Source organism: Heptranchias perlo, chromosome 9 (genome assembly GCF_035084215.1).
Source record: "Heptranchias perlo isolate sHepPer1 chromosome 9, sHepPer1.hap1, whole genome shotgun sequence".
Taxonomy (NCBI): domain Eukaryota; kingdom Metazoa; phylum Chordata; class Chondrichthyes; order Hexanchiformes; family Hexanchidae; genus Heptranchias; species Heptranchias perlo.
The window spans coordinates 80,813,591-80,834,609 of NC_090333.1; positions in this window are offsets into that span (position 1 = coordinate 80,813,591).

A 21,019-nucleotide genomic window follows, 5' to 3' on the forward strand; every position below is an offset into this window, starting at 1 on the left:
CTCTCTGAGCAGCAGTGCACATGGAGGCTCAGAGTCACTCGACATGTAGCCGTGGACATCTGCAGCCTCTTTCATGCCGAGCTGCTCCCGGCTGGCTCGAGCACCATCTTCTTACCTGTCGCTGTCAAAGTCACCACTGCCCTCAACAACTTCTCCTCCGCATCCTTCCAGGGTGCAACCGGGGACATCCCCGATGTCTCTCAGTCGTCTGCGCAGAAGAGCCCTGCAAATACACCTACACCCACTCTGCAGTGACACACTGGGTGGCATCAGTGGTGGGTCCTCATAGGGATACCCAGGAGTGGGCTTTATTGCACAAACCGGACAGGATTCGCGAAGACATGGCAGTAGTGGTGCCAATATAATGTGTGATGTGAGTTGTTCTTTAATCCAATAGAAGTCACAACCATGACAAACCCTCAAACACCCTTGTGCATCCCCTTCATGCTCACGACACGTTTGCCTGACGCTGCCTACTGCACATATGTGATGCATGCCCTGTGGCTGCAGCACAGGTGGTGGCAGGTTGAGTGAGGCTGGCCGTGAAAGAGATGCATGAGAGGGTGAGTAGGACATAGAGACATGAGATTGTATGAGGATTGGGTTGAGTGGTAGTGGCGGGTGAGTACTGGCGAGGTGAGTAGGTGCAGGTAAGATGAGGATGAGGTTTGAGTGGGTGTGAGGGGTGATGTGACAGAGTAGTGTTGGCAGTGCAGAAGGAGATGTGGGTTGGGGGCGGTGATGTGGCAGGCGGTGTGTCGAGGAAAGACTACGTGTTCTCACTGTGGCTGATCTACTGAGGTCATTGGAGCGCCTCCTGCACTGTATGCAGGTGGGCGATATGTTGGTGGTGCAGGTGACCCCCTCTGCCACCTCGAGCCAGGCCTTCTTCGTGGCAGAGGCAGGCCGCTTCCTCCCGCCCGCCGGGTTGAAGATCTCTGTCCTCCCCCTCCTCCTCACCCCATCTAATGATACCTGGGGTGAGGCATCAATAAACTGGGAGCAGCCTTCCCCCTGGGCTGCTTCATGCTGTAATTTTTGATGTTTGTTGCAGCATCTGTCAGTGGAGGACTGCCCCTTTAAATAGAGCGTCTCCAGCTGACAGATCTTACTGCGCATGCGCAGCCCGCCCGACACGCAGATCAGCAGCAGGGAACCTGGAGGAGCAGGTAAGTGGATCCAATTAGTGGTTTGCCTGCTACGATCGCGCGGGCAACCCACCCGCCGAAAACCCGCACCCCTGGTAAAATCGGGCCCATGTGTCAGTATTTGCAGGTGATTCCTGTGGGATGTGTCAGTATTTGCAGGGGATTCTCTCGGAGTGAGTCAGTATTTACATCAAATTGGCTAGAAGAGTGTCAGTATCTACAGGGGATTTCTCTGCAAGTGTGTCATGATTTGTAGTGAATTCCCTGGGAATGTGTCAGTACATATTGGGAATTTGCTTAGATTGTGTCATTATTTGCAGCAGATTCGCTGGGAGAGTGCCAGTATTTACATAGAATTCCCTGGAGAGTGTCAGTATTCACAGGGGATTACCTGGATCTGTGAGTATTTACAGGGTATCCCTGGGAGTGTGTTAGTATTTTCAGGGTATCCCTGGGAGTGTGTTAGTATTTGCAGGGGATTACCTGGGAGTGTGTTAGTATTTTCAGGGTATCCCTGGGAGTGTGTTAGTATTTGCAGGGGATTACCTGGGAGTGTGTTAGTATTTGCAGGGTATCCCTGGGAGTGTGTTAGTATTTGCAGGGGATTACCTGGGAGTGTGTTAGTATTTTCAGGGTATCCCTGGGAGTGTGTTAGTATTTGCAGGGTATCCCTGGGAGTGTGTTAGTATTTTCAGGGGATTACCTGGGAGTGTGTTAGTATTTGCAGGGGATTACCTGGGAGTGTGTTAGTATTTTCAGGGGATTCCCTGGGAGTGTGTCTGCATTTTCAGGGAATTCCCTGGCTGTGTTTCAGTATTTGCAGGGGTTAAACTGGGAGTGTGTCAGTACATGCAGAGAATTTGCTGAGATTGTGTCATTATTGACAGCAGATTCGCTGGGAGAGTGCTAGTATTTACAATGTATTCCTTGGGTATGTGTCATTTTTTTCAGGGAATTGCCAGAATTTGGGCCCGATATTACCAGGGTGGTGGGTTCGCGGCGGGGGCTCGATTGGGCGCGTGGGTAACGCGCCCGGTGAAATCAGTCTGCTTCGCAGGCTGATTGGATCCACTTACCTGGTCTTCCGGGTTCCCAACTGCTGATCTGCGCGGCGGGCGGACTGCGTATGCGCAGTAAGGTCAGTCAGCTGGAGGAGCTCTATTTAAAGGGGCAGTCCTCCACTGACTGATGCTGCAACAAATAGAAAAAATTACTGCATGGAGCAGCCCAGGGGAAAGGCTGCTCCCAGTTTAATGATGCCTCACCCCAGGTATCATTAGATGGGGTGAGGAGGAGGGGGAGGACAGAGATCTTCCCCCCTGGCGGGCGGGAGGAAGCGGCCTGCCTCTGCCACCAAGAAGGCCTGGCTCGAGGTGGCAGAGGAGGTCACCAGCACCACCAACATATCGCCCACCTGCATACAGTGCAGGAGGCGCTCCAATGACCTCAGTAGGTCAGCCAAAGTGAGTACACTTACTCATTCCCCTACACTCCTTCTGCCACATCACCGCCCCCACCCCACATCTCCTTCTGCACTGCCAACACTACTCTGTCACATCACCCCTCACACCCACTCAAACCTCACCCTCATCTTACCTGCACTTACTCACCTCGCCAGTACTCATCCCACCACTACCACTCAACCCAATCCTCATACAATCTCATGGCTCTACCTCATACTCACCCTCTCGTGCATCTCTTTCACAGTCAGCCTCACTCAACCTGCCACCACCTGTGCTGCAGCCACAGGGCATGCATCACATATGTGCAGTAGGCAGCGTAAGGCAAACGTGTCGTGAGCATGAAGGGGATGCACAAGGGTGTTCGAAGGTTTGTCATGGTTTTTACTTATATTGAATTTCTGAACAACTCATATTACATATTATATTGGCACCACTACTGCCACGTCTTTGCGAATCTTGTCTGGTTTGTGCAATAATGCCCTTTCCTGAGGATCACAATGAAGACCCACACCTGATGCCACCCATTGTGTCACTGCAGAGTGGGTGTAGGTGTATTTGCAGGGCTCTTTTGCGCAGAGGACTGAGAGACGTCGGCGATGTCCCCGGTGGCACCCTGGAAGGATGCGGAGGAGAAGTTGTTGAGGGCAGTGGTGACTTTGACAGCGACAGGTAAGAAGATGGTGCTCGAGCCAACCGGGAGCAGCTCGGCATGAAGGAGGCTGCAGATGTCCACGACTACATGTCGAGTGACTCTGAGCCTCTGTGTGCACTGCTGCTCAGAGAGGTCCAGGAAGCTGAGCCTCGGTCTGTAGACCCTGTGGCGAGGGTAGTGCCCTCTGTGACGCATCTCTCTCTGCGGTAGCCCTCCCTCCTGCTGTGCAGGTGGACGTGTCACAGCACTGTGTTGTGGAGCTCCACGTGTCAGAGGTGGACGGCGTGGCCGGCGAGGCTGGTGATGCTGTTCGCCCTCCGAGGAGGTCATGACTGCAGCTACGGCGGCCCCCATCCGGAAGATGTACATCAGAGGGGGTCCGCAAGGTAGATACATGTGTCTGGACACCGGGGTAAGTGTGCAAGTTGGTGAATTTTATTGTTAGGAGGAGGGTGGTGGAGGCCAAACTTTGTCCAAAGTGACAGAGTGGCCTCCTGCAATGAGTGAGTGTCTCCTCTCCACCTGTCAAATGGACCTTTGCAGCTGCCACAGGCTGATAGCTGCAACAGGTCCATTTGAACTGGGAGTGTTTCCCCCAGTACGGGAAACAGTCCCAGTTGTTTGTAAAATCCCACCCCGTGTAAAATATCTCGTTAATCAGGTCTGTAAACGACCTGAAATACCAGAATAAATACTGTTAAGTGGCACCCCGCCGGCTTTAATTGCTGGCGGGAGTCCCACATGCGGGGGCTGCGCGCGCATGTCAGCGCGTCTGTGGGAAACCCGGAAGTGGGCGGGTTGGAGCCGGGCTCCCGACCCACCCCGGGAATCTCCGATTTTCGGAGCCCCCCTGCCAGGAACGCACCCGATCGCGGGCGCTAAAATCCACCCCTATGTGTGAGCTATTTTCAAGGGATTTCCTTGGAGTGGAGACTGGACTGGACTCCCTCGGAGAGAGTCATGAATTGTAGTGGCTTCAGTGGATTGTGTGTGTATTTTTCCTGTGAGTGTGTCAGTGTTTACAGTGGATTACCTGGGTCTGTGAGTATTTACAGGGGATTCCCTGGCTATATGTCAGTATTTACAGGGCATTCCCTGGGAGTGGGTCAGTATTTATAGGGGATTCCCTGGGAATGTGTGTGTAGATGCAGGGGAACCCTGGGAACGTGTCAGTACATGCAGGGAATTTCCTAAGAGTGTGTCAGTATTTACAGGGGATTCCCTGGGTGCGTGTCACTATTTACAGGGGATTCCCTGGGAGTGGGTCAGTATTTATAGGGGATTCCCTGGGAATGTGTGTGTAGGTGCAGGGGAACCCTGGGAACGTGTCAGTACATGCAGGGAATTTCCTAAGAGTGTGTCAGTATTTACAGGGGATTCCCTGGGTGCGTGTCAGTATTTACAGGGGATTCCCTGGGTGCATGTCACTATTTACAGGGGATTCCCTGGGTGCTTGTCACTATTTACAGGGGATTCCCTGGGTGCGTGTCACGATTTACAGGGGATTCCCTGGGTGCATGTCACTATTTACAGGGGATTCCCTGGGTGCGTGTCACTATTTACAGGGGATTCCTGTGAGTTTGTCAGTATTCACAGGGGATTTGCTTGGTGTGTTTTATTATTAACAGGTGATTGATTCCCTGGGAGAGTGTCAGTATTTGCAGGGAATTCCTTGGGAGTTGGTCAGTATTTGCATGGGATTCCCTTCGAGCGTCAGTGTTTGAAGGGATTAACTGGCAGTGCATCATTATTTGCAGGGAATTACCTGGCTGTATGTCAGTATTTACTGGAGATTCCTTGAGAGTGTGGCCCTATTTACAGGGGACTCCCTGGGAATGTGTCATTATTTGAAGCGAATTCCCTTAGATTGTGTCAGTACATGCAGGGAATTTCCTGATATTTATTAGTATTTACAGCAGATTTTCTGAAACAGTGTCAATATTTACAGGGGATTCCTAAGGAGTATATCAGTATTTATGAGGAATTACCTGGGAGTGTGTTAGTATTTGCAGGGATTTCCCTGGGAGTGTGTCAATATTTGCAGGGATTTCCCTGGGAGTGTGTCAGTATTTGCAGGGATTTCCCTGGGAGTGTGTCAATATTTGCAGGGATTTTTCTGGGAGCGTGTCAATATTTGCAGGGATTTCCCTGGGAGTGTGTCAGTATTTGCAGGGATTCGCTGGGATTGGGCCAGTATTTTCAGTGGATTCCTTGGGTGTATGTCAGTGTTTGAAGGTATTAACTGGCTATGTGTCAGTTATTTACAGGGCATTCCCTTGGTGTATGCCTATATTCCAAAGGGATTCCCCAGCAGTGAATCATGGAAAGGTCCCAGCAGATTGGAAAACCGCAAAACCCCTATTCAAGAAAAGAGGGAGACAGAAAGCAGGTAACTATAGGCCAATTAGCCTAGCATCTGTCATTGGGAAAATGCTAGAATCCATTATTAAGGAAGTAGTAGCAGGACATTTGGAGACTCATAATACAATCAAGGAGAGTCAACATGGTTTTATGAAAGGGAAATCGTGTTTGACAAATTTATTAGAGTTCTCTGAGGAAGTAACGCGCAGGGTGGATAAAGGGGAACCAATGGATGCAGTATATTTGGATTTCCAAAAGACATTGGATAAGGTGCCACATAAAAGGTTACTGCACAAGATAAGAGCTCATGGTGTTGGGGGTAATATACTGGCATGGATAGAGGATTGGCTAACTAACAGAAAACAAAGAGTCGGGATAAAAGGGTCATTTTCAAAATGGCAATCTGTAACTAGTGAGGTGCCGCAGGGCTCAGTGCTGGGGCCTCAACTATTTACAATATATATCAATGACTTGGATGAAGGAACAGAGTGTATTGTGGCCAAATTTGCTGATGATACAAAGATAGGTGGAAAAGCAAGTTGAGAGGAGGACACAAAGACCCCATAAATTGGGCTATGTAGCGCCCGTTCTTTTGGCGCTACATGCCTTTTCCATCATCCAAGATGGCGTCTTGGATGCGCATGCATGTTTCCAGCGTGACGTGCGCCAGACGCCATCTTGGTATAGGAGTTTGTGCAGGCGCAGATAACAAACGCTGGAATCATGTAAAGTAGGGAGAAAATGGCTTCAATCAGTGTGCAACGCTAATTTAAAGTGATTGACACCATTTTGGGACTTAACGCACATCTCAACGCACAGTCTTAACCCCGACCATCTGAACATGTCTTAGAGTGCCTGGAGGACCCCCCACCAGCGCTATTTAAAGCGACCATGCAAGATTTCCAGGTTAGTGGCTGGATTATTGCTTCTGGCTGCCGAGACATTTGTAACTGTTTTTGGAGGTCTCCTAGACTTGAATACTAGGACGTGGGGACATAGCCTAACATTTAGAGCCAGGACGTGCAGGAATGAAGTTAGGAAATGCTTCTACACACAAAGGGTGGGAGACGTTTGGAATGCCCTTCTGCAGAAGGCAGTTGATGCTAGCTCATTTGTGAATGTTAAATCTGAGATTAATAGATTTCTGTGAACCAAGGGTATTAAGAGATATGGGGCTAAGGCGGGTATATGGAGTTAGGTCACAGGACCACCATGATCTCACTGAATGGTGGAACAGGCTTGAGGGGCTAAATGCCATTGCCACTTACTGCCTCTTGATATGCGCCACCTTCTCCTGCAAGAAAGCGGGACATGTGTCTGGGTGATGTGCCTGTCATGGTTGAATAGCTGCCAGTGTGTGTGGCCTGTGAGTTGTGGGTAGGCGGCTTGAAACAGTGGTAATGTGTAAGGGCGGGAGGAAGCATCTGGTTGGAAGAGTTGAGTACTGATGGAAAGAGTTTATTGGTATGTGGGTGATGGGTGGTGCAGTTGGTAGGAGATGCCACTTGACAGTTGACCTCACTCATCTTGACCACTCATGTTAAAGCATTGAACTTCTTCCTGCACTGCTTCCATGTTCATGATGCTGTGTGCCTGGCATTGACTTCGTCCCCCGCTGCCTCCCACTGCCCTTTGGATATATGTCTGGAGGGCCTCTTGCCCCCTCCCCTCCTGCAGATATAGGATGTCCCTCCTTCTGTCCACCTCTTGCTCCAAGGTCTCTAGTGTATCAGCAGAGAACCTTGGTGCACGCACTCTCACAGGCCTGGTACCCTCAGATCGGCAGATTGGTGAGGTCTGGCGTGCAGATTGGAGGATGTGGGATTGAGTAGTGTGCAACCTTTATTCAATGTTTTAACATGACTCATTAGTGCGTAAACACAGGGATGGGACCTGCATCTGTGTTTTACGTGTGCGATGTCTGATCTCCGGTCAGACTCTGTGCAGACAGTAGACTGTTATTTTCAGCAAATAACAGGTACCAGCTGCCTTTAAGAGATTTCTAAAAAACATCCTCCCTTTAAGAGAGTGCGCTCTCCCTGGTGGTGGAAAGTGTGAATTGCATTGATTCCACGTGCAAGGCCTGGAAAGGAATGCTGATTGCAGGTGAGTCCCTGGGTGGGTCAAAACTTGTGTCCTGCCTGCGCAGGGGCCATTGGGCGCGGTGTAATAGCACATCACGCTACCTACGCCCAAAAACGGCCCCGATCCAATTTTTCCCCCAAAGTGTCTGCAAAGGGATATTGACAGGTTAAGCGAATGGGCAAAAATTTGGCAGATGGAGTGTAACATGGGAAAATGTGAAGTCATCCATTTTGGTAGGAAAAATAAAAAAGCAAAATATTATTTGAATGGAGAAATACTACAAAATGCTGCGGTACAGAGGGATCTGGGTGTCCTCGTACATGAAACACAGAAAGTCAATATACAAGTGCAGCAGGTAATCCGGAAGGCAAACGGAATATTGGCCTTTATTTTAAGCGGGATGGAGTATAAAAGCAGGGAAGTCATGCTACAACTGTACAGGGTGCTGGTGAGACCACACCTGGAGTACTGTGTACAGTTCTGGTGCCCTTATTTAAGGAAGGACAAACTTGCATTGGAGGCAGTTCAGAGAAGGTTCACTAGGTTGATTCCGGGTATGGAAGGGTTGTCTTATGAGGAAAGATTGAACAGGTTGGGTCTATACTCATTGCAGTTTAGAAGAATGAGAGGAGATCTCATTGAAACATACAAGAATCTGAGGGGGTTTGACAGGGTAGATGCTGAGAGGATGTTACCCCTCATGGGGGGAATCTAAAACTAGGGGGCATAGTCTCAGAATAAGGGGTCGCCCGTTTAAGATGGAAATTAGGAGGAATTTCTTCTCCCAGAGGGTCGTGAACCTTTGGAATTCTTTACCCCAAAAAGCTGTGGAGGCTGAGTCATTGAATACATTCAAGGCTGAGTTAGACAAATTTTTGATAAGCAAGGGAGTCAAAGGATATGGAGAAAAGGCGGGAAAGTGGAGTTGAGGTAAAAATCAGATTAGCCATGATCTCATTAAATGGCGGAGCAGGCTCGAGGGGCCGAATGGCCTACTCCTGCTCCTATCTCTTATGGTCTTATTTGTAAAGGATCCAGTGGATTGTTTGAATATCTACAGGGGATTCGCTAGGAGTGTGTCAATATTTGCAGGGATTTCCCTGGGTGCGTGTCAATATTTGCAGGGATTTCCCTGGGCGTGTGTCAGTATCTATGGGGGATTCCTTGGGTGTGTGTCAGTATTTGAATGGGATTCCCTTGGTGTGTGTCATTTATTGAAAGCATTAACTGGCGCTGTGTCATTATTTGCAGGGAACATAGATTTAAGGTGATTGGCAAAGGAAACGAAGGTGACATGAGGATAAACTTTTTTACACAGAGAATGGTTAGGATCTGGAATTCACTGCCAGAGTGGGTGGTGGAGGCAGATTCAATCATGGCCTTCAAAAGGAAACTGGATAATTATTGAAAGGAAAAAAATTTGCAGGGCTACAGGGATAGGGAGGGGGAGTGGGACTAGCTGGATTGCTATTGCATAGAGCCGGCACGGACTCAATGGGCTGAATGGCCTCCTTCCATGCTGTAACCTTTCTATGATTCTATTCTAACTACCTGGCTATATGTCAGTTATTTTCAGGGGATCTCTGGGAGTGTGTCAGTATTTACGGGGATTTTTTTTTATTATTCGTTCATGCGATGTGGACGTCGCTGGCGAGGCCGGCATTTATTGCCCATCCCTAATTGCCCTTGAGAAGGTGGTGGTGAGCCGCCTTCTTGAACCGCTGCAGTCCGTGTGGTGAAGGTTCTCCCACAGTGCTGATAGGAAGGGAGTTCCAGGATTTTGACCCAGCGACGATGAAGGAACGGCGATATATTTCCAAGTCGGGATGGTGTGTGACTTGGAGGGGAACGTGCAGGTGGTGTTGTTCCCATGTGCCTGCTACTCTTGTCCTTCTAGGTGGTAGAGGTCGCGGGTTTGGGAGGTGCTGTCGAAGAAGCCTTGGCGAGTCGCTGCAGTGCATCCTGTGGATGGTACACACTGCAGCCACAGTGCGCCGGTGGTGAAGGGAGTGAATGTTTAGTGTGGTGGATGGGGTGCCAATCAAGTGAGCTGCTTTGTCCTGGATGGTGTCGAGCTTCTTGAGTGTTGTTGGAGCTGCACTCATCCAGGCAAGTGGAGAGTATTCCATCATACTCCTGACTTGTGCCTTGTTGATGGTGTAAAGGCTTTGGGGAGCCAGGAGGAGAGTCACTTGCCGCAGAACACCCAGCCTCTGACCTGCTCTTGTCGCCACAGTATTTATATGGCTGGTCCAGTTAAGTTTCTGGTCAATGGTGACCCCAGAATGTTGATGGTGGGGGATTTGGCGATGGTAATGCCGTTGAATGTCAAGGGGAGGTGGTTAGACACCCTCTTGTTGGAGATAGTCATTGCCTGGCACTTGTCTGGCGCGAATGTTACTTGCCACTTATCAGCCCAAGCCTGGATGTTGTCCAGGTCTTGCTGCATGCGGGCACGGACTGCTTCATTATCTGAGGGGTTGCGAATGGAACTGAACACTGTGCAGTCATCAGCGAACATCCCCATTTCTGACCTTATGATAGAGGGAAGGTCATTGATGAAGCAGCTGAAGATGGATGGGCCTAGGACACTGCCCTGAGGAACTCCTGCAGCAATGTCCTGGGGCTGAGATGATTGGACTCCAACAACCACTACCATCTTCCTTTGTGCTAGGTATGACTCCAGCCACTGGAGAGTTTTCCCCCTGATTCCGATCGACTTGAATTTTACTAGGGCTCCTTGGTGCCACACTCGGTCAAATGCTGCCTTGATGTCAAGGGCAGTCACTCTCACCTCACCTCTGGAATTCAGCTCTTTTGTCCATGTTTGTACCAAGACTGTAATGTGGTCCTGGCGGAACCCAAATTAAGCATCGGTGAGTAGGTTATAGGTGAATAAGTGCCGCTTGATAGCACTGTCGACGACACCTTCCATCACTTTGCTGATGATTGAGAGTAGACTGATGGGACGGTAATTGGCCGGATTGGATTTGTCCTGCTTTTTGTGGACAGGACAGACCTGGGCAATTTTCCACATTGTCGGGTAGATGCCAGTGTCGTAGCTGCACTGGAGCAGCTTGGCTAGAGGCGCAGCTAGTTCTGGAGCACAAGTCTTCAGCACTACAGCCGGGATGTTGTCGGGGCCCATAGCCTTTGTTGTATCCAGTGCACTCAGCCGTTTCTTGATATCACATGGACTGAATCGAATTGGCTGAAGACTGGCTTCTGTGATGGTGGGGATATCGGGAGGAGGCCGAGATGGATCATCCACTCAATACTTCTGGCTGAAGATGGTTGCAAACGCTTCAGCCTTGTCTTTTGCACTCACGTGCTGGACTCTGCCATCATTGAGGATGGAGATGTTTATGGAGCCTCCTCCTCCCGTTAGTTGTTTAATTGTCCACCATCATTCACGACTGGATGTGGCAGGACTGCAGAGCTTTGATCTGATCCGTTGGTTGTGGAATCGCTTCGCTCTGTCTATAGCATGTTGCTTCCGCTGTTTAGCATGTTTAGATTCCCTGGGAGTGTGTCAGTATTTGCAGTGGATCCCTGTGAGTGTGTGAGTGCGTCAGTTCATGCAAGGAATTTCCTGAGAGTGTGTCAGCATTTACAGAGGATTCCCTGGCTGTGTGTCAGTATTTGCAAGGGTTAAACTGGGAGTGTGTCAGTGCTTGCAGGGATTTTCCAGAGAGTTTTTCAGTATTTACAGGGGATTCCCTGGGAGTGTGTCAGTATTTACCATGGATTTCCTGGGAGTGCGTCAGTATTTGCAGGGGATTCCTTGGAAATAGGCTGAATATAGGAAGTTTAGAAGGGAAATGAAAAAGGAAATAAGAGGGGCAAAGAGAGAGTATGAGAATAGACTGGTGGCCAACATAAAAGGGAATCCAAAAGCATTCTATCGGCATTTAAACAGTAAACGGGTAGTAAGAGGAGGGGTGGGGCCGATTAGGGACTAAAAAGGAGATCTACTCATGGAGACAGAGGGTATGGCCGAGGTACTAAATGAGTACTTTGCATCTGTCTTTACCAAGGAAGAAGATGCTGCCAGAGTCTCAGTAAAGGAAGATATAGTTGAGAAATTGGATGGGCTAAAAATTGATGAAGAAGAAGTACTGGAAAGGCTAACTGTACTGAAAGTAGATAAGTCACCCGGTCTGGATGGGATACATCCTAGGTTGCTGAGGGAAGTAAGGGTGGAAATTGCAGAGGTACTGGCTATAATCCTCCAAACATCCATAGATACGTGGGTGGTGCCAGAGGACTGGAGAATTACAAATGTTATACCCGTGTTCAAAAAAAGGGAGAGGGATAAACCCAGCAACTACAGGCCAATCAGTTTAACCTCAGTGGTGGGGAAACTTTTAGAAACAATAATCCGAGACAAAATTAGCCGTCACTTGGACAAGTGGGAATTGATTCGGGAAAGCCAGCACGGATTTGTTAAAGGCAAATCATGTTTAACCAACTTGATAGAGTTTTTTGATGAGGTAACAGAGAGGGTTGATGAGGGCAATGCGGTTGATATGGTGTATAGGGACTTTCAAAAGGCCTTTGATAAAGTGCCGCATAATAGGCTTGTCATCAAGATCGAAACTCATGGAATGAAAGGGGCAGTGACGTCATGGATACAGAATTGGCTACGTAACAGGAAGCACAGGGTAGTGCTGAACGGTTGTTTTTTGGACTGGAGGGAGGTGTACAGTGGTGTTCCCCAGGGGTCAGTACTGGGACCACTGCTTTTCTTGATATGTATTAGCGACTCGGACTTGGGTGTACAGGGCACAATTTCAAAATTTGCAGATGACACAAAACTTGCAGCGAACAGTGAGGAGGATAGTGATAGACTTCAAGAGGATATAGGCAGGCTGGTGGAATGGGCAGAGACGTGGCAGATGAAATTTAACGCAGAAAAATGCGAGGTGATGCATTTCGGTAGGAAGAATGAGGAGAGGCAATATAAACGAAAGGGTACAATTCTAAAAGGGGTACAGGAACAGAGAGATCTGGGGGTATATGTGCACAAATCGTTGAAGGTGGCAGGGCAGGTTGAGAAAGCGGTTAAAAAAGCATACGGGATCCTGGGCTTTATAAATAGAGGCATAGAGTACAAAAGCAAGGAAGTCATGATGAACCTTTATAAAACACTGGTTCGGCCACAACTGGAGTATTGTGTCCAATTCTGGGCACTGCACTTTATTAAAGATGCGAAGGCCTTAGAAAGGGTGCAGAAGAGATTTACTAGAATGATTCCAGGGATGAGGGATTTTATTTACGTGGATAGAGGAGTGTTTGCAGGGGAATCCCTGGCAGTGTGTCAGTATTTGCAGGGGATTCCCTGGCAGTGTGATAGGTATTTGCTGGGGATTCCCTGGCAGTGTGTCAGTATTTGCAGGGGATTCCCTGGCAGTGTGTCAGTATTTGCAGGGGATTCCCTGGCAGTGTGATAGGTATTTGCTAGGGATTCCCTGGGAGCGTGTCTGTACTTAGAATCATAGAATCATAGAAAGGTTACAGCACGGAAGGAAGACCTTTGGCCCATCAAGTCCGTGCCAGCTCTATGCAAGAGCAATCCAGCTAGTCTCACTCCCCCGCCCTTTCCCTTGAGCCGTTCAATTCTTTTCGTTTCAAGTACTTATCCAGATCCCGCTGGTTGGGGATTCAAGGAGTAGGGGGCACAGTCTAAAAATTAGAGCCAGACCTTTCAGGAGAGAGATTAGAAAACATTTCTACACACAAAGGGTGGTAGAAGTTTGGAACTCTCTTCCGCAAACGGCAATTGATACTAGCTCAATTGCTAAATTTGAATCTGAGATAGATAGCTTTTTGGCAACCAAAGGTATTAAGGGATATGGGCCAAAGGCGGGTATATGGAGTTAGATCTCAGATCAGCCATGATCTTATCAAACGGCGGAGCAGGCACGAGGGGCTGAATGGCCTACTCCTGTTCCTATGTTCCTATGTTCCCTTTTGAAGGCCATGATGGAATCTGCTTCCACCACCCCCTCGGGCAGTGCATTCTTGATCAAAACCACTCGCTGTGCAAAAGTTTTTCCTCATGTCACCTTTGGTTCTTTTGCCAATCACCTTAAATCTATGTCCTCTGATTCTTGACCCTTCTGCCAATGGGAACAGTTTCTCTCTATCTACTCTGTCTAGACCCCTCATGATTTTGAATACCTCTATCAAAACACCTCTCAGCCCCAGGACATTGCTGCAGGAGTTCCTCAGGGCAGTGTCCTAGGCCCAATCATCTTCAGCTGCTTCATCAATGACCTTTCCTCCATGATAAGGTCAGAAATGGGGATGTTCGCTGATGATTGCACAGTGTTCAGTTCCATTCTCAACCCCTCAGATAATGAAGCAGTCCGTGCCCACATGCAGCAAGACCTGGACAACATCCAGGCTTGGGCTGATAAGTGGCAAGTAACATTCGCGCCAGACAAGTGTCAGGCAATGACCATCTCCAACAAGAAAGAGTCTAACCACCTCCCCTTGACATTCAACGGCATTACCATCGCCGAATCCCCCACCATCAACATCCTGCACCATCTACAAGGCTCAAGTCAGGAGTGTGATGGAATATTCTCCACTTGCCTGGATGAGTGCAGCTCCAACAACACTCAAGAAGATTGACACCATCCAGGACACAGCAGCCTGCTTGATTGGCACCCCATCCACCACCCTAATCCATCGCCGAATCCGTCACCATCAACATCCTGGGGGTCACCATTGACCAGAAACTTAACTGGACCAGCCATATAAATACTGTGGCTACAAGAGCAGGTCAGAGGCTGGGTATTCTGCGGCGAGTGACTCACCTCCTGACTCCCCAAAGCCTTTACACCATCTACAAGGCACAAGTCAGGAGTGTGATGGAATACTCTCCACTTGCCTGGATGAGTGCAGCTCCAACAACACTCAAGAAGCTCGACACCATCCAGGACAAAGCAGCCCGCTTGATTGGCACCCCATCCACCACCCTAAACATTCACTCCCTTCACCACCGGCGCACTGTGGCTGCAGTGTGCACCATCCACAGGATGCACTGCAGCAACTCGCCAAGGCTTCTTCGACAGCACCTCCCAAACCCGCGACCTCTACCACTTAGCAGGCACATGGGAAAAACACCACCTGTACGTTCCCCTCCAAGTCACACACCATCTCCACTTGGAAATATATCGCCGTTCCTTCATCGTCGCTGGGTCAAAATCCTGGAACTCCCTTCCTAACAGCACTGTGGGAGAACCTTCACCACACGGACTGCAGCGGTTCAAGAAGGCGGCTCACCACCACCTTCTCAAGGGCAATTAGGGATGGACAATATATGCTGGACTCGCCAGCAACGTCCACATCCCATGAACGAATTTTTTTTTTAAATCTCCTCTCAACCTTCTCTATTCCAAGGAGAAGAACCCCAGCTTCTCCAGTCTAGCCATGTAACTAAAGTCCCTCATCCCTGGAATCATTCGAGTAAATCTCTTCTGCACCCTCTCTAAGGCCTTCACATCTTTCCTAAAGTGCGAACACTGGTTCGGCCACAACAACATTGCAGTTGTGGTCGAACTAGTGTTTTATAAAGATTCATCATAACTTCCTTGCTTTTGTACTCAATTCCTCTATTTATAAAGCCCAGGATCCTGTATGCTTCTTTAACCGCTTTCTCAACCTGCCCTACTACCTTCAAAGATTTGTGCATATATACCCCCAGATTCCTCTGTTCCTATACCCTTCAGAATTGTGCCCTGCAGTTTATATTGCCTCTCCTCGGTCTTTCTACTGAAATGCATTTTTCTGCCATTCCACCAGCCTGTCGATGTCCTCTTGAAGTCGATCACTATTCTCATCACTGTTTACTACACTTCCAAGTTGAGGGGGTGACCTGGGAGTTTGTCAGTACATGCAGGGTATTTCCTGAGAGTGTGTCAGTATTTTTTTATTATTCGTTCATGGGATGTGGGTGTCACTGGCAAGGCCGGCATTTATTGCCCATCTCTAATTACCCTTGAGAAGGTGGTGGTGAGCCGCCTTCTTGAACCGCTGCAGTCTGTATGGTGAAGGTTCTCCCACAGTGCTGTTAGGTAGGGTGTACCAGGATTTTGACCCAGTGACGATGAAGGAATGGCGATATATTTCCAAGTCGGGATGGTGTGTGACTTGGAGGGGAACGTGCAGGTGGTGTTGTTCCCATGTGCCTGCTGCTCTTGTCCTTCTAGGTGGTAGAGGTCGCGGGTTTGGGAGGTGCTGTCGAAGAAGCCTTGGCGAGTTGCTGCAGTGCATCCTGTGGATGGTACACACTGCAGCCACTGTGCGCCGGTGGTGAAGGGAGCGAATGTTTAGGGTGGTGGATGGGGTGCAAATCAAGCGGGCTGCTTTGTCCTGGATGGTGTCGAGCTTCTTGAGTGTTGTTGGAGCTGCACTCATCCAGGCAAGTGGAGAGTATTCTATCACACTCCTGACTTGTGCCTTGTAGATGGTGGAAAGGTTTTGGGGAGTCAGGAGGTGAGTCACTCGTCGCAGAATACCCAGCCTCTGACCTGCTCTTGTAGCCACAGTATTTATGTGACTGGTCCAATTAAGTTTCTGGTCAATGGTGACCCCCAGGATATTGATGGTGGGGGATTCAGTGATGGTAATGCCATTGAATGTCAAGGGGAGGTGATCAGACTCTCTCTTGTTGGAGATGGTCATTGCCTGACACTTGTCTGGCGCGAATGTTACTTGCCACTTATCAGCCCAAGCCTGGATGTTGTCCAGGTCTTGCTGCATGCGGGCACGGACTGCTTCATTATCTGAGGGGTTGCGAATGGAACTGAACACTGTGCAATCATCAGTGAGCATTCCCATTTCTGACCTTATGTTGGAGTCAAGGTCATTGATGAAGCAGCTGAAGATGGTTGGGCCGAGGACACTGCCCTCACGAACTCCTGCAGCAATGTCCTGGGGCTGAGATGATTGGCCTCCAACAACCACTACCATCTTCCTTTGTGCTTGGTAAGACTCCAGCAACTGGAGAGTTTTCCCCCTGATTCCCATTGACTTCAATTTTACTATGGCTCCTTGGTGCCACACACGGTCAAATGCTGCCTTGATGTCAATGGCAGTCACTCTCACCTCACCTCTGGAATTCAGCTCTTTTGTCCATGTTTGGACCAAGGTTGTAATGAGGTCTGGAGCCGAGTGGTCCTGGCGGAACTCAAACTGAGCATCGGTGAGTAGGTTATAGGTGAATAAGTGCCGCTTGATAGCACTGTCGACGACACCTTCCATCACTTTGCTGATGATTGAGAGTAGACTGATGGGGTGGTAATTGGCCGGATTGGATTTGTCCTGCTTTTTGTGGACAGGACAGACCTGGGCAATTTTCCACATTGTCGGGTAGATGCCAGTGTTGCAGCTGTACAGGAACAGTTTGGCTAGAGGCGCAGCTAGTTCTGGAGCACAAGTCTTCAGCACTACAGCCGGGATGTTGTCGGGGCCCATAGCCTTTGCTGAATCCAGTGCACTCAGCCGTTTCTTGATATCACGTGGAGTGAATCGAACTGGATGAAGACTGGCTTCTGTGATGGTGGGGATATCGGGAGGAGGCCGAGATGGATCATCCACTCGGCACTTCTGGCTGAAGATGTTTACAAACGCTTCAGCCTTCTCTTTTGCACTCACATGCTGGACTCTGCCATCATTGAGGATGGGGATGTTTACAGAGCCTCCTCCTCCCGTTAGTTGTTTAATTGTCCACCACCATTCACGACTGGATGTGGCAAGACTGCAGAGCTTTGATCTGATCCGTTGGTTGTAGAATCGCTTAGCTCTGTCTATAGCATGTTGCTTCTGCTGTCTAGCATGCATGTAGTCCTGTGTTGTAGCTTCACCAGGTTGGCACCTCATTTTTAGGTGCGCCTGGTGCTGCTCCTGGCATGCTCTTCTACACTCCTCATTGAACCAGGGTTGATCCCCTGGCTTGTTGGTAATGGTAGAGTGAGGAACATGCCGGGCCATGAGGTTACAGATTGTGCTGGAATACAATTCTGCTGCTGCTGATGGCCCACAGTGCCTCATGGATGCCCAGTTTTGAGCTGCTAGATCTGATCTGAATCTATCCCATTTAGTACGGTGGTAGTGCCACACAACACATTGGATGGTATCCTCAGTGTGAAGACAGGACTTTTTCTCCACGAGGACTGTGCAGTGGTCACTCCTACCAAGACTGTCATGGACAGATACATCTGCAACAGGTAGATTGGTGATCATGAGGTCAAGTAAGTTTTTCCCTCGTGTTGGTTCACTCACCACCTGCCGCAGGCCCAGTCTGGCAGCTATGTCCTTCAGGACTCGGCCAGCTCGGTCAGTAGTGGTGCTACCGAGCCACTCTTGGTGGTGGACATTGAAGTCCCCCACCCAGAGTACATTCTGTGCCCTTGCTACCCTCAGTGCTTCCTCCAGGTGGTGCTCAACATGGAGGAGGACTGATTCATCAGCTGAGGGACGGCAGTCGGTGGTAATCAGCAGGAGGTTTCCTTACCCATGTTTGACCTGATGCCATGAGATTTCATGGGGTCTGGAGTCAATGTTGAGGACTTCCAGGACCACTCCCTCCATTTCATGGGGCGATTAAGAATCAACCACATTGCTGTGGGTCTGGAGTCACATATAGGCCAGACCGGGTAAGGACTAAAGGACATTAGTGAACCAGATGGGTTTTTATGACAATCTGGTAGTTTCATGGCCATCATTACTGATACTAGTTTTTTTTATGCTAGATTTTATTTAATTAATTGAATTTAAATTCCCCAGCTGCCGTGGTGGGATTTGAACTCATGATTCTGGATTCCCCGGTAGTGCGTCAGTATTCACAGCAAATTGCGTGGTTGTGTCAGTATTTACAGGAGATTCCCTCGGTGTGTCAGTATTTACATGGGATTCCCTGCAATGTGTAAGTATTTTCAAGAAATTCCCTATGCGTATGTCAGTATTTACAGGGGATTCCCTGGGAGTACATGCAGGGAATTTCCTGAGAGTCAGTATTTATCGGGAATTATCTGGGTCTGTGTCGGTATTTGTAGGGGATTACCTGTGAGTGTGTCGGTATTTGTAGGGCATTACCTGTGAGTGTGTCGGTATTTGTAGGGCATTGCCTGTGAGTATGTCGGTATTTGTAGGGGATTACCTGAGAGCGTGTCAGTATTTGCAGAGGATTCCCTGGCAGTGTGTTAATTTTTGCAGGGAAATCCCCGAGAATGTGTCAGTATTTGCACAAGATTCATTGGGAGTGTGTCTGTATTTGCTGGGGATTACCTGACTGTGTGTCAGTATTTATGGGGGATTCCCTGGGAGTGTGTCAGTATGCACAGGGGATTCCCAGGGGGTGTGTCAGTATTAAGAGGTGATTCCCTGAGAGAGTGCGTGTATTTGGCGGGGATTCCCTTGACACACTCCCAAGGAGTTCCCTGCAAATACTCACATAAACCACTGACTCCCCTACAAATCATGACACACTCCCTAACCAATTCCCAGGACATCCCCTGCAAATACAGTCACACTCCCTGAGAATCAGCCCGAGATTCCCCTGCAAACACTGACAGAGCTGGGGAATAACATGCAAATACTGACACACGGCCAGGGAACCCCCTCTGAACACTGACACACTGTCAGGGAATTGTGTCCGTATTTCCAGGTGATTCCCACAGGGTGTGTCATTATTTGCAGGGAATACGCTGGTTGTGTGAGTATTTACAGGGGTTTCCCTGTACGTGTGTCGGTATTCGCAGGAGATTCCCTGGCTGTACGTGAATATTTACAGGGGTTTCCCTGGGATTGTGTCAGTATTTGCAAGGTAGTCCCCGGCTATTTGTCAGTATTAACAGGGGATGCCCCGGGTGTGTGTCTGTATTTGTAGGGAATTCCCTGGCAGTGTGTCATTATTTGCAGGGGATTCCCTGACAGTGTGTCAGTATTTGCAGGGGATTCCCTGGGTGTGTGTCAGTATTTACAGGGATTCCCTGGGTGTGTGTCAGTATTTGCAGGGGATTCCCTGACAGTGTGTCAGTATTTGTAGGGGATTCCCTGGGTGTGTGTCAGTATTTGCTGGGGATTCCCTGGGTGTGTGTCAGTATTTACAGGGATTCCCTGGCAGTGTGTCAGTATTTACAGGGATTCCCTGGGAGTGTGTCAGTATTTGCTGGGGATTCCCTGGGTGTGTGTCAGTATTTACAGGGATTCCCTGGGAGTGTGTCAGTATCTGCAGGGGATTCCCTGAGAGTGTTTCTGCATTTGCAGGGGATCCTCTGGGAGTGTGTTGGTAATTAAAAGGGACTCCTGAATTGCGTAAGTATTTACAGAGGATTCTCTGGGAGTGTGTCTGTATATGCAGGGAATTCACTGGCTGTGTGTCGGTATTTGCAGGGGACTCGCTGGGACCCTGTTTGTATTTAGAGGGGATTCCCTAAATTGTGTAAGTATTTACAGGGGATTCCCTGGGAATGTCTCATTATTTGCAGGGAATTCCCTGTAAAAGCATTAGGATTTGCAAGTGATTTCCTGGGTTTGTGTCAGTATTTGCTGGGATTCACTGGGGGTATATCAGTATTGATGGGGGATTACCTGGGTGTGTGTCGATATTTGCAAGGAAATCCTTGAAAGTGTGTCAGTATTTGCACAGCATTCGCTGGGAGTGTGTCAGTATTCCCAGGGGATTCCCAGGATGTGTGTCAGAATTAACAGGCGATTCCTTGGGAGAGTGACAGTACTTGCAGTGGATCCCGTCGGTGTGTGTCACTATTTGCAGGGGATTCCCTGGGTGTGTGTCACTATTTGCAGGGGATTCCCTGGGTGTGTGTCACTATTTGCAGGGGATTCCCTGGGCGTGTGTCACTATTTGCAGGGGATTCCCTGGGCGTGTGTCACTATTTGCAGGGGATTCCCTGGGCGTGTGTCACTATTCGCAGGGGATTCCCTGGGCGTGTGTCACTATTTGCAGGGGATTCCCTGGGCGTGTGTCACTATTCGCAGGGGATTCCCTGGGTGTGTGTCACTATTTGCAGGGGATTCCCTTGACACACTCCATGACAATCTGCCAGGGAATCCCCTAAAAATACTGACACACAGCCGGAGAATAACCTGTAAATACTGACACTCCCACAGAGGTATGTCAGGTGATTCTCGTGGAGTGTGTCATTATTCGTAGGGAATGCCCTGGGTGCGTGAGTATTTACAGGGGATTCCCTGGGAGTGTGTCATTAGTTGCAGGGAATTCCCTGTAGGTGCGTCAGTACTTACTAGTGATTTCCTGAGCGTGTCAGTATTTGCAG